This window comes from Ambystoma mexicanum, chromosome 10 (assembly GCF_040938575.1).
Source record: "Ambystoma mexicanum isolate Mex_15411 chromosome 10, UKY_AmexF1_1, whole genome shotgun sequence".
Taxonomy (NCBI): domain Eukaryota; kingdom Metazoa; phylum Chordata; class Amphibia; order Caudata; family Ambystomatidae; genus Ambystoma; species Ambystoma mexicanum.
Genome location: NC_090932.1, coordinates 767,084,603 through 767,097,661, shown reverse-complemented (window position 1 = coordinate 767,097,661; position 13,059 = coordinate 767,084,603).

The following is a 13,059-nucleotide window of genomic DNA, read 5'->3' as shown; positions in this document are numbered from 1 at the left end:
GGTCCTCTTGCCCTGGACATGCCACTATAAACTCACCCATATTCAAATGGTGCATTCCCAAAAAAAAACCACTCTATCCCTAATTCACTAAACAAAGTCATCATGTTTAGGTTTTATCATCCAATCCTTTCCTCAAACACTGGCAAGCGCCTGCTACAAATGTAACAAACATTTGTCATAACACACTCTCCTCCACAGACTGGGCAAAAAACTATATTAATAGTCTTCAATAAACACCCTCAATCTTCTAATATTCATTCACCACCTTTCTGTCTTTGCTGCATGGACATACAGTCCCAATGTCTACCACTAGAACAAAAATTGTTCTCTGTTTGCCATATTAATTCTTGGCACTCCTTGAGGCCTAGTGCCACTAACAATTCTGAACACATCAAGTCGCCCTATGAGGCAGACCCACTGTGGGTGCATGCATACCTTTGTCCTTGCAAAAGCATTCCTTCCTTTCCTAATGACACTTTCGCTTAGGTGTATCACTATTTATTCCATGTTTGCATATTACTGAGTCTATATATGGGCTCACTGCACTTGCCCTCTATAGTAAATCCATTTTGCACCTTTCCTAAGCTGCTGTATCTGCTGCACTCCCAGTGCTCATGTCTGATACAATGTCTGACCAGGACAAACAATCCTTCCTCGACTTGTGAACTATACACTAGGGGGTGTGCTGTCCCCCCTCTCAGGAATTGCCTATTTCTGCACAAACCCTTGGCTTCTACACATGCGTGCAAGGTGCCCTGACATACCACATGTATAACATACATGATGTCTCCTAACTTGCCTTCCCTGCATGCTTTGACTATCATTCTGCATGCTTTGAAACCCACCTTGGTTATTCTGGAAATGTCCCAAATTATTCTGGAAGCCTCTACCTTGGAAGTCTCCCCTACCTTGTGGTATAAATCCATTTTTACTTTGATCAAACTGCCTTTGGTTGTTCACCTGCGGCATGCTTGCTGTTTGCTGTGAACTCGATCCTTCCCTACTAGTCAGCATTGCCCCTTCTATGGCGTTATTTTGACCATTTTGTCTGCACTAACTTTGCCTCTTCATCTTTCCTAGCATCCTCTTTCTTGTGATTCTTTTTCTTGCAAAAACCTGCAATAATGCACGATGATCAGCTACATCTCTTGACCATGGTTTGGCTTCCATACCCACTAATTCTTCTTGAGCTGTTTTTGCAGTAGCTCTGGCAGCCCTTGACATCATTATAGCTCCCATATCTGACGTGTAAGGATACAGTACTCTAAGCGCTTTCCAGATTGCCCCCCTACAATTTTTAAACAGTGCTCCATCATGAGCGGTGCTCAATGCAGTAATATTCAAATGTCCTGTCCTTGACCAGATGTCATCAGCCTTTTCACCAAGAATAGTGACTAGAAGACCTTTATTTGTCTTCTGTAGCTAATGTGTCCCTTCCTGTCATGTTTTCTAGTTCACGTATCCATTTCGCAAAATTGGACTTGGGATTTTACATCTTAAATTATCCTTATCCATCTATGGTCAGGGTATATTCTGTGGCCTTGCTCATCCCTTCTCTAACAAAGGAAACTGTGAAATCCCAAACTCGCATTCATTCCCCATTGTCTGTCTCTCTATAGCAGTGAAAATGGTTCCGCTCCACCTTCTACCTGCCAGAGACCTTACCCTGCTCACATAAGGTGGCAAGTCCTCCCTCTGACCATGGGATTGCCCTTTAAGTGGACCTAGCCGCGTCAATCGCCCTGACGCCTGAGATTTGGGTAGGCCTAAATCCGACCATTTTAATTCCTTATCCATTCGAAAAACACCCTTCAGGGTTGTTAGGCAGAAACCTGTGCAGTTCCCTTGGGGAACACTGCAAAAGATTTAAGACTACAGGTATAGCAGGAAACCCACTTGGTAGCAGTCTGTACCACCCAGATTTACCTGGTAGCTGTGGCTGAGCAGTCAGACTTCCCTCAAGAAGAGTTAGGCAGTATGCAAAGTATACACAATATGTACCCAGGCACAATAGCACAAGCAAACACTGACCAGAGCTTGGTTTCAAAAGTATATAGTTATTTATTTTTAAGAACACACAAATTGAAAACACTCTAGCAAAATATAATAGAACACTCCAAACACAGTTATATGGAAAGCAGTCCCAATCCTTATTCCTATCTAGACAACTCTAGGTTAACACCACATAATTAAAACAGAGGTGAGCGCTTAACGCTAGATGACACTCTAGTAGGTTAAAGAAGGGAGGGAAAAAGAGCAGAATTAGGATAAACACACCACTCTAAGGTCAAGAACACTTTTGGTAAGCTCAAAGAAGCACAAAGTCACAGGTGAGCAAAAGTCACTAAGCAGGGCCCACTCTTAGAGCAGACAGAGCGAAAACGTGCCCAAGATCACACAGTTGGTAGGGATTCAGAGTCTTGCAAAAGAGTTCAGAAAAGAGTTAGAGAGGCTCAGAAAGTTTAGCCAAAGTGTCCCAGGCAATCCCAGGATCGAAAGCCGAGGGCTAAAACTACCTCGTACAGTCGGTGGCAAGGGAGCCAGGCGGAACACGGTACCTTAACGGAATGGATCCTCCAGCGGGGGGAGTTGTTCCAGGCAGTGGCAGCAAGGCTCGACGTCGGTCAGGGGAGAAGAAGATCTCGCTGAAGAGCAGAAGAAGAAGGTCGTTGCACTGCCCGGGAAGAAACCAGCCGCGGAGTCCTCCGGTTAAAGGGTTGTACCGACTTTCGCGGTTGGGGTAAAAGTGGTGGGGTTCCGGTTGCCGGGGTGCTTGGCACTGGCAAGGCGGCCACGGGATACCTCGAAGAACGGAAAGAAGGTGAAAACTGGTTGTCCCCACCAGTCAAGGGAAGGAGCCACTCCGTTAAGAGTTCTCCTCGGTCATCGGGAAAAGTGGTGAGATGGTTCAGCAGGGCTCCACCGGCGGTGTCGTCGTAGCAGATCAGCTCAGCTCATCCCTCGTTGGATTCTTAGGTCCTGTGGCGACTTCTGAAGTTCCAGTCCCCAAAGCCCTGCTTTTATGCAGCAAACCCCCATTCATCCAGCCTAGCTGTCACTCAACCATGCTAAGTGGTGAGCCGGCCGGCTCACCACTTGGGCCAATCAGGACGGAGTGCGACTTGAGTTACCTAGGTAACTCAGTCCAGGGTGCCTAAATCCCCCTCCAACCCTCCTAAGTACCCCAGACAGAGTGGCACCACTTTGGAGGGCTTCTGTGGAGAAGCCCGCCAAAAGTGGGACAAAGGGCTCCACTTTGGGTCAGAGTTACAGAGGCGAACGCCAACGCCATTTTAGTATCAAGTTTTGGCAAAAAATCCCAACCGGAGTTATAATAATAAATATATAAACCGGCGGTATGTTTAAGGCTACCGTAAATAAATAATTAAATGTGTTAGCCTAAAACAATGGGAAATCCCATAGGAAAATATTTGCGGTCGAATATAAAAAGTAGTTTCCACTGCCACCAGCCAAAACTCGATCAGGGGGGACGGAGACGTGCCCCCTCGACTAACAGACCCTGGGGCAATCGAATTGCCCCAGCCAGTACGTCCACAATATGATGGTTTGTACTGGTTCTGTTCAGGATTTAAGACTAGTAAAGTCTTTGGTGACTTTACATGCCCTGGGAGACAGTAGTCAGTCCCAGGGTATGGAGTCTATGTTGGGGAGTCCCTAGGACAGCCCTGGGGTACGGCACAGAGGGTGCTGTGTAACCCACATCCAAAAAATACATGAGGCCCTATGGAGTAAAAGACCCCATAGCCCATTCAACACAAGGTTTAACCAAGAAAACCCACTTCAACATGCCCAAGAGTGAGGGTAAAAGAGTCTCACTCTTGGCAGGAGAAAAAAATAAACCCCAGAAATCCAGCAAAGCTGCTGGGGGACTCACTAGGTAGGGAAATTCAGCCTAAACAGAGAATTCTCCCTAACACTCGCCCCCCCCAGACTAAGGGACAGGAGGATTTAATCCACTCCTGGATGAACCTCATACCTCTAGTCGATGATATACATCCTAGAGAGTCCATCAGCATTTTGATGGTGACACCCTGACCTGTGCTCAATGGTGAAATCAAACCCTTGCAGGCAGATTGACCATCTCAATAGTTTTGGATTTTCCCCTTTCATTTGCATTAACCATCTCAAGGGTTGGTGGTCAGTCTGAATAACAAAAGTAGAACCATACAAGTATGGCCTAAACTTCTTCAGTGCCCACACAATAGCAAAGCATTCTCTTTCGATAGTTGCCAGCCTTGTCTCAGGATCCTTCAGTTTCCTACTGATGAAGCAAATGGGGTGCTCCCTACCCTTCTCATCCAGTTGGCTTAGAACTGCACCTATACCTACATTGGAAGCATCAGTTTGTACAGTGAAAGTTTGGTGGTAGTCAGGAGCTCTTAACACTGGAGCTTGGCAAAGAGCTCTCTTCAGTTTTTCAAAGGCCTGATTGCACTCCTCATTCCATTTTACCTTTTTAGGGAATTTGGGAGAGGAGATTACATTCAGTGGAGAAGCTATGGTCCCATAGTTCTCAATGAAATTCCTGTAATACCCAGTGAGGCCTAGGAAAGCTCTCACTTGGGTTTGAGTAGTTGGTGTTGTCCAATTTTGCACAGCTTCAATCTTGCTGAGCAAAGGCCTTATTTCTCCACCTCCTACCTCATGTCCAAGGTAGACCACCTTACTTTGACCAATCTGGCACTTACTGGCTTTGATTGTCAAATGGGCCTGTTCAAGGGCCTGCAACACATGTCCTAGGTGGTTCACATGCTCCCCCCAGGAGTGGCTGAAGACTGCAATGTCATCCAAGTATGCCATGCAGAAATCTTCCATCCCAGCTAGAACTTGGTTCACCATCCTTTGGAATGTGGCTGGTACATTATTTAGTCCAAAAGGCATGACCTTAAACTGGTACAAGCCAACTGGGGTTGAAAATGCAGTTTTCTCCTTGGCATGGTCTGTCAGGGCTATTTGCCAATAGCCTGACGTCAGGTCAAATGTGCTGAGGTACTTGGCTGCACCAAGTTTATCCACCAACTCATCTGTCCTGGGCAAAGGGTGGGCATCAGTCTTGGTGACTGCATTTAGAGCTCTATAGTCCACACAGAATCTCAAGTCTTTGGATCCTGCCTTTGGTACTAACACAACTGGGCTAGACCATGGACTAGTAGAGGGCTCTATTACCCCGAGATCAAGCATCTTCTTGACCTCTCCTTTGATGTGGGTTCTGATATGTTCTGACATTCTGTATCCTCTGCTTTTGACTGGCAGACAGTCACCAGTGAGTATCTCATGCTGGCCCCAAGGGGTCAAGCCTGGTGACAGTGAGAACAGGGAGGCAAACTGATTTAACATAGATTTGCACTCCTCTTGTTGCTCAGGTGTCAGGTCTGAAGAGAGATTGACTCCTTCAACTTTTTCATCTAAAGGCACACCTCTGAGGAGATCAGGGAGAGATTCACTCTCTTCTTCCTCTGCAGCTGAAGCTAGAAGCAAGGCTCCTACATCAGGTCTGGAGATGTATGCTTTTAGTCGGTTGGTGTGGAAGACTCTAGGAGCTTCCCTGGGTCTGCCCAGATCCACCAGATAGTTGACCTCTCCAAGTTTTCCCACAATCTTGAAGGGTCCCATCCATTTGTCTTGCAAGGCCCTCTGCCTTGTTGGGAGCATAACTAGAACTAGCTGGTCTTGAGTGAACTCAACCATGTTAGCCTTCTGGTTGTGCCAATGTTTGACCAGAGCTTGACCAGCTTTCAAGTTGTCACTTGCTTCTGCCATCATGTGTGACATTCTCCTCCGGAGACCTATCACATAGTCAGTCACTCTGACTGGCTTGAGGGGAGGAGCACCTTCCAATCCCTCCTTAATCAGGGCCAATGGACCTCTGACTGGATGGCCATAGAGAAGCTCAAAGGGAGAATAACCTACTCCCTCCTGAGGGACTTCTCTATAAGCAAAGAGAAGGCATGGCAGTAGAAGGTCCCACTTTTTCTTAAGGGGTTCTTCTAAAGCACCTATCATGCTCTTCATGGTTCTGGTAAACCTTTCAACCAACCCGTTTGTCTGAGGGTGGTATGCGGTTGAGAACTTGTAGGTAACTCCACAGGTTTTCCACATGGCTTTCATGTAGTGGGACATAAAGTTTGACCCCCTGTCAGAGATTACCTCCTTAGGAAACCCAACCCTGGTAAAAATACCAAGGAGGGCCTTAGCCACAGCCGGAGCTGTAACAGTCCTCATAGGAATTGCCTCAGGGTACCTAGTAGCATGGTCTACTACAACAAGGATAAACCTGTTGCCTGAGGAGGTTGGGGGATCAAGGGGACCAACAATGTCAATCCCTACCCTCTCAAATGGGACTCCCACAACTGGGAGAGGCACTAAAGGTGCCACATTCTTGGAACCAACTTTACCAGAAGTCTGGCAGGTGTGGCAGCTCTTACAATATCTGTCTACTTCAGCCCCCATCTTTGGCCAATAAAAGTAGAGAGAGAGCCTTTCCTTGGTCTTCTTGAAACTCAAGTGACCAGCCAAAGGTATCTCATGGGCTAGTTGTAAGAACTGTTGTCTGTTCTCTTGTGGGACTACAAGGCGTTTGTAGTCTCCAGGTTCAGACTCAGTTGGTTCACTGTAGAAGAGGCCATCTTCCCAGTGTAACCTATACTTCCCAGGCTCTTGCCCATCAGCCTGAGAAGCTGCCTGGTGGCGGAGACCTTCCAGAGTTGGACATTCTCTTTGCCCCTTACGAAAAGCTGCCCTGCTAGGCCCACCTTCTGCCAGTAAAGACTGCAGCTCAGGATGGTCCTCAGGGTCCAAATCTCCAATAAGGTTTGGGCCTCCTTCTAGCTCTTCCTCAGAGTCTAGCTCAACCACACAGGGTGGTACCTCCCTCTCAGCCTCAGCTGGAGGTGGAGTTACAGGTGTAACTTTGGATAACCTAGGGAAAGTCCTTGTTGGAAGCACTGGAGTGCTTGCTGCTGGCTTTTTCCTAGGAGTCTTGGGTTGCCCCTTTGCTCCTGATCTGGTAGTTACTGCAGTAAGTTGCTCCAGTGGGAGAGGAGTGATTTCTGTCATCATCTCCTGAGATAACCCTCGCAGGGTTTTCTCTCTTGCAGGTTTTGTGAGCTCCTGTAACCTTCTGCTAGGTGGTCTGGGGGTATGTGACACAACTCCAAGAGCCTTGAGGTCATTACCCAACAGAACCCTACCTGGCTCTTCACATTGTACACTGACAGGTATTTTTACAGCCATATCATTACATTGGATGAGAACTGGTAACTGGGGACACATCTGCACAGGCCCACCAGCTAACTTGGTGAGGCATTTGGGTGCCTTAGCAACATCCTCTGCCTTGAAAAATGATTCATCCACCACAGTTATGCTGGCTCCAGTGTCCCTAATGGCAGGAGTCTCCTGACCATTCACCTGGACACTGTCCTTATAATACTCTTTAGTATTATCTGGGATAGAGTTATAGACATCTAAATTCTGTTGTTCCCACAACCCCAGAGAGACTAAAGAAACACTAGCTGAGACTCCAGTGGGTTCATCAGTTAGTAATAGAAAGTTTCCACTTGCCATATGTACTTCCTCTTCTGGAGCGAAGGCTAAGGAGGCAAGCTGGACCCCTGAAGGTTTACCCTTACATCTGGGATCTCCTTTCACATGGTCAGTAGCCTTACAAACAAAGCATGAGCCAAAGGCTCGCTGGAATGGAGGCTTGTTCTGACCTCCTTCTGGTCTGTGACCAGGAGGTACACTAGCCTGATTCGGTTTCCCTGGTGGCTTACCCTTATAGTTTTGTTTGGGGCCCTCTTTGGAATTTGTAGTATTAGAATTCTCTTTGGAGTCCTTTTTAGGCTGTTTCTCCCCATCCCTCTTCTGAGTTACCCCAGAGTCCTTGTGAGTGGCCCTGTTGGCAACCCACAAGTCAGCAGTCTTAGCTAGCTTCCGGGAATCTAATTCCTTGGAATCAGCCAAGTGTTGTCTGAGCTCAGGAGAGCAGGCATCATAAATAGTCTCCAACATAAACAAATTCTTCATACCTTCATAAGTGTTCACCTTGTAACCCTTAATCCATCCCTCTAAGTTTTTCAACCCTTCACTCACCCAGGTAGCCCAAGGGGTACCATCATGCTTTTTGAGGCTCCTAAACATCTTAAGATACTGGGAAGGGGTCTTCCCAAATCTAGCTATCAAAGCTAGCTTCACACATTCATAGTCCTTTTTATCCTCCTCCCCCATCTCCATTACCACATCAGTTGCAACAGGGGGAAGCCTAGAGAACAACCAGGTGAGTAAGTCATTTCCTGTGATGTTCTGGAGCCCATGATTATATTCAAACAGAGACAACCAATCCAACACATCCAACTTAGGCTCATACATACCAACCAATTCTTTAGGCATCCGGGGTCTTTTAGGACTGGAACTTCTAGATGAGCCAGAGAGAGAAGCATTTTCAACAGATAATTTCTTCATTTCTAAGTCATACTTGAGCTCCATTTCCCTTAGCCTTAGTTCTTTGTCAGTTTGAGCATTAAGTTTCTTATACTCCAATTCTAGTTTCATTTTCTCCAGTTCAAAGTACTGAGGACTAAATGTGGGACCTGGTAAAGGTCCAGTAGGTACAGCAGGTAGAGCAGGCAGAGGCCTAGGGGGGACAGTCACAACAGCCTCACCCTCCTCTTCTGACTCTTCCTCAGAATCATCAACATTTTGCTCCATGTTAATTTCAATACTGTCATCTACAGTTGCTGGAGTGGTAGGTTCCTCTGAACCATCACCCAGACTTTGGTTAGCTAACAATCTTTCAATCAGCTCCATTTTCTTGCCCTTAGTCAGGAGATCCTTATGTTAACAGAGCACTCTTAAACAATCAGCAGTTTTGGCTGCAAGGGACTCTTGACTATAACTTTCTATAACTGACATGTTAGAGGATTACTTTTACAGTGCTAAGCTTTGTGGTTAGTTGCACTAAGGTATCTAGAGCACAATAAAATGTATACTCAATACAAATCCCACCGCTGTACACCAGTGTTAGGCAGAAACCTGACCAGTTCCCTTGGGGAACACTGCAAAAGATTTAAGACTACAGGTATAGCAGTAAACCCACTTGGTAGCAGTCTGTACCACCCAGATTTACCTGGTAGCTGTGGCTGAGCAGTCAGACTTCCCTCAAGAAGAGTTAGGCAGTATGCAAAGTATACACAATATGTACCCAGGCACAATAGCACAAGCAAACACTGACCAGAGCTTGGTTTCAAAAGTATATAGTTATTTATTTTTAAGAACACACAAATTGAAAACACTCTAGCAAAATATAATAGAACACTCCAAACACAGTTATATGGAAAGCAGTCCCAATCCTTATTCCTATCTAGACAACTCTAGGTTAACACCACATAATTAAAACAGAGGTGAGCGCTTAACGTTAGATGACACTCTAGTAGGTTAAAGAAGGGAGGGAAAAAGAGCAGAATTAGGATAAACACACCACTCTAAGGTCAAGAACACTTTTGGTAAGCTCAAAGAAGCACAAAGTCACAGGTGAGCAAAAGTCACTAAGCAGGGCCCACTCTTAGAGCAGACAGAGCGAAAACGTGCCCAAGATCACACAGTTGGTAGGGATTCAGAGTCTTGCAAAAGAGTTCGGAAAAGAGTTAGAGAGGCTCAGAAAGTTTAGCCAAAGTGTCCCAGGCAATCCCAGGATCGAAAGCCGAGGGCTAAAACTACCTCATACAGTCGGTGGCAAGGGAGCCAGGCGGAACACGGTACCTTAACGGAATGGATCCTCCAGCGGGGGCAGTTGTTCCAGGCAGTGGCAGCAAGGCTCGACGTCGGTCAGGGGAGAAGAAGATCTCGCTGAAGAGCAGAAGAAGAAGGTCGTTGCACTGCCCGGGAAGAAACCAGCCGCGGAGTCCTCCGGTTAAAGGGTTGTACCGACTTTCGCGGTTGGGGTAAAAGTGGTGGGGTTCCGGTTGCCGGGGTGCTTGGCACTGGCAAGGCGGCCACGGGATACCTCGAAGAACGGAAAGAAGGTGAAAACTGGTTGTCCCCACCAGTCAAGGGAAGGAGCCACTCCGTTAAGAGTTCTCCTCGGTCGTCGGGAAAAGTGGTGATATGGTTCAGCAGGGCTCCACCGGCGGTGTCGTCGTAGCAGATCAGCTCAGCTCGTCCCTCGTTGGATTCTTAGGTCCTGTGGCGACTTCTGAAGTTCCAGTCCCCAAAGCCCTGCTTTTATGCAGCAAACCCCCATTCATCCAGCCTAGCTGTCACTCAACCATGCTAAGTGGTGAGCCGGCCGGCTCACCACTTGGGCCAATCAGGACGGAGTGTGACTTGAGTTACCTAGGTAACTCAGTCCAGGGTGCCTTAATCCCCCTCCACCCCTCCTAAGTACCCCAGACAGAGTGGCACCACTTTGGAGGGCTTCTGTGGAGAAGCCCACCAAAAGTGGGACAAAGGGCTCCACTTTGGGTCAGAGTTACAGAGGCGAACGCCAACGCCATTTTAGTATCAAGTTTTGGCAAAAAATCCCAACCGGAGTTATAATAATAAATATATAAACCGGCGGTATGTTTAAGGCTACCGTAAATAAATAATTAAATGTGTTAGCCTAAAACAATGGGAAATCCCATAGGAAAATATTCGCGGTCGAATATAAAAAGTAGTTTCCACTGCCACCAGCCAAAACTCGATCAGGGGGGACGGAGACGTGCCCCCTCGACTAACAGACCCTGGGGCAATCGAATTGCCCCAGCCAGTACGTCCACAATATGATGGTTTGTACTGGTTCTGTTCAGGATTTAAGACTAGTAAAGTCTTTGGTGACTTTACATGCCCTGGGAGACAGTAGTCAGTCCCAGGGTATGGAGTCTATGTTGGGGAGTCCCTAGGACACCCCTGGGGTACGGCACAGAGGGTGCTGTGTAACCCACATCCAAAAAATACATGAGGCCCTATGGAGTAAAAGACCCCATAGCCCATTCAACACAAGGTTTAACGAAGAAAACCCACTTCAACATGCCCAAGAGTGAGGGTAAAAGAGTCTCACTCTTGGCAGGAGAAAAAAATAAACCCCAGAAATCCAGCAAAGCTGCTGGGGGACTCACTAGGTAGGGAATTTCAGCCTAAACAGAGAATTCTCCCTAACAAGGGTCACATGCGTCACCTTCCTCTTCCCCACGGAAGGTTGCTCTGTCCTAATCTGAAATATCCTGTCCCCAACTCGTGTGACTCTCACCATTTTAATTTCTATTTTAAATCAACCTGTCCATAGACAATGCTATTATGCTTGAGGCGGAACAAGCCTCTCATATTTTTAAAGTTGTCCATCTTCCTTTTACTTAATTTTCATATGTATATGCACTGCGCAGTCGGTCCTCTCATATATTTAATGCATAGGAGGAATTCTTCTGATTAGCCCTGATTGCACATTCATCATTCTGCATATTTTCTGAAATCTATCTTGTTTTTTTTTTGCAAACCATTTCTTCCTTTAAAATCTGTTTCCTTTGCTTCTGAGCATGCACCCCTGCCATCCTTAACTCATCTGGTGTTCAATCACTTTCCCATGGCACGCCCACTGATTGCCATATTCCCAATTTTCTTTATCGGTTAGCCCGCCTTTGACTTCCGCAGACTTCCCTCAAGGCTGCCGAGAACATGCGATGCTGCTGCATTCCCTTCTGGCTAACTCACCAGTACTTCTACTATCATATTTACTTTCAAATTATTTTTTTTTTTTCTATTACCGCGGTAAAATATAATTACTGTTCCTGTTCTTGTATTTCATTTTCTGACTCCTGTGTGCGTGTGTGTGTGTGTTCATGCGTGCAAGGATGCATTCATCTGTGATGTACTGATTGTCTATACTCACGTTAAATCACGTGTGCACATGTGTGTGTGTGCTTGCATGTGTGCATGAGTGTATGCGTATGTGTTAACATTCTCTCCCATGTCAATGCATCTACATGGATGCCTGTCCATGTTGGTACAGCTTGCTAGGACTGTCTTCAATGCTTTACCGCTTCCCTTAGAAAAAATGTAATTTTCACATATATCTCAAAAAATGTCAAAAAACATAAAAAACAAGTTTTTCCTCATTACTATTTACTGTGCCTAGTTCAAGTAACATATACTAGTACCATGGTCTGTCTTTTGCCACATTTTGCACACAAAAACACATTTTGAATCTCAGCTACACCATTCTCAACTTGTGTGATTTTAGACACTTATTTCTGATTTTGTCTCCAAATGTCCTCACATTTTTCAGACATAATATATAGCATTGGGAGCATCACTCCTTCGCTTGACACCTGTCTACTGTATACCAAATGCATTCAATGCACTTTTTTTTAACTTTGCATACATTTACACTTCATGCTACCATTTCAGTGCAATATATCTCTATTTTCAACTCCCAGTCTTGGCGCAACAAAACCCATTTTATTTTAAAGAATAAATGCCTAATTCTTTTCTTATTTGCACAAATATGTGTCACACATAAAACAAAATAACTTATGGGCATTTCTCAAAATGAACCCACCAGAAAACATTCATTGCCAGCAAGCTTAACATGACCAAAGCACTGCCCTCACAATGAGACACAGTTCATGCAAAAAGGGTTCCAATAATACTTCCCTTTAACATGAGACTTCCATCAATATTTTTCCACATAATCAGTCAACCTCTTATAATTAAGAACAACTCCTGTTATTTTTAAACAATGTGTCAGCATGCCTTTTCCCAACCTACACATGGCTTTTAACTTCAACTATACACTCCTCCTTAGTCTAAAAACATCAACTCTTTCAATATGCTGATCACTAAAGAGTCAACTTGCTTCATTCACAGACAAAGACCTTCCCTCACATCACATTTGTTTTTCATCATTCCTCATTGTCAGGTTTTTCTGCGCATACTGCCTGAAAAATGCATTCTACTCAGGAAGAATGCTACTGTGAACATAAATTATCTGCGTCAGCTGTAACCAAACATTGTCCTTTAACAGTGTGCAGTCTATCTTGGAAAACCGCCAAGCTACGCACTTCTAAA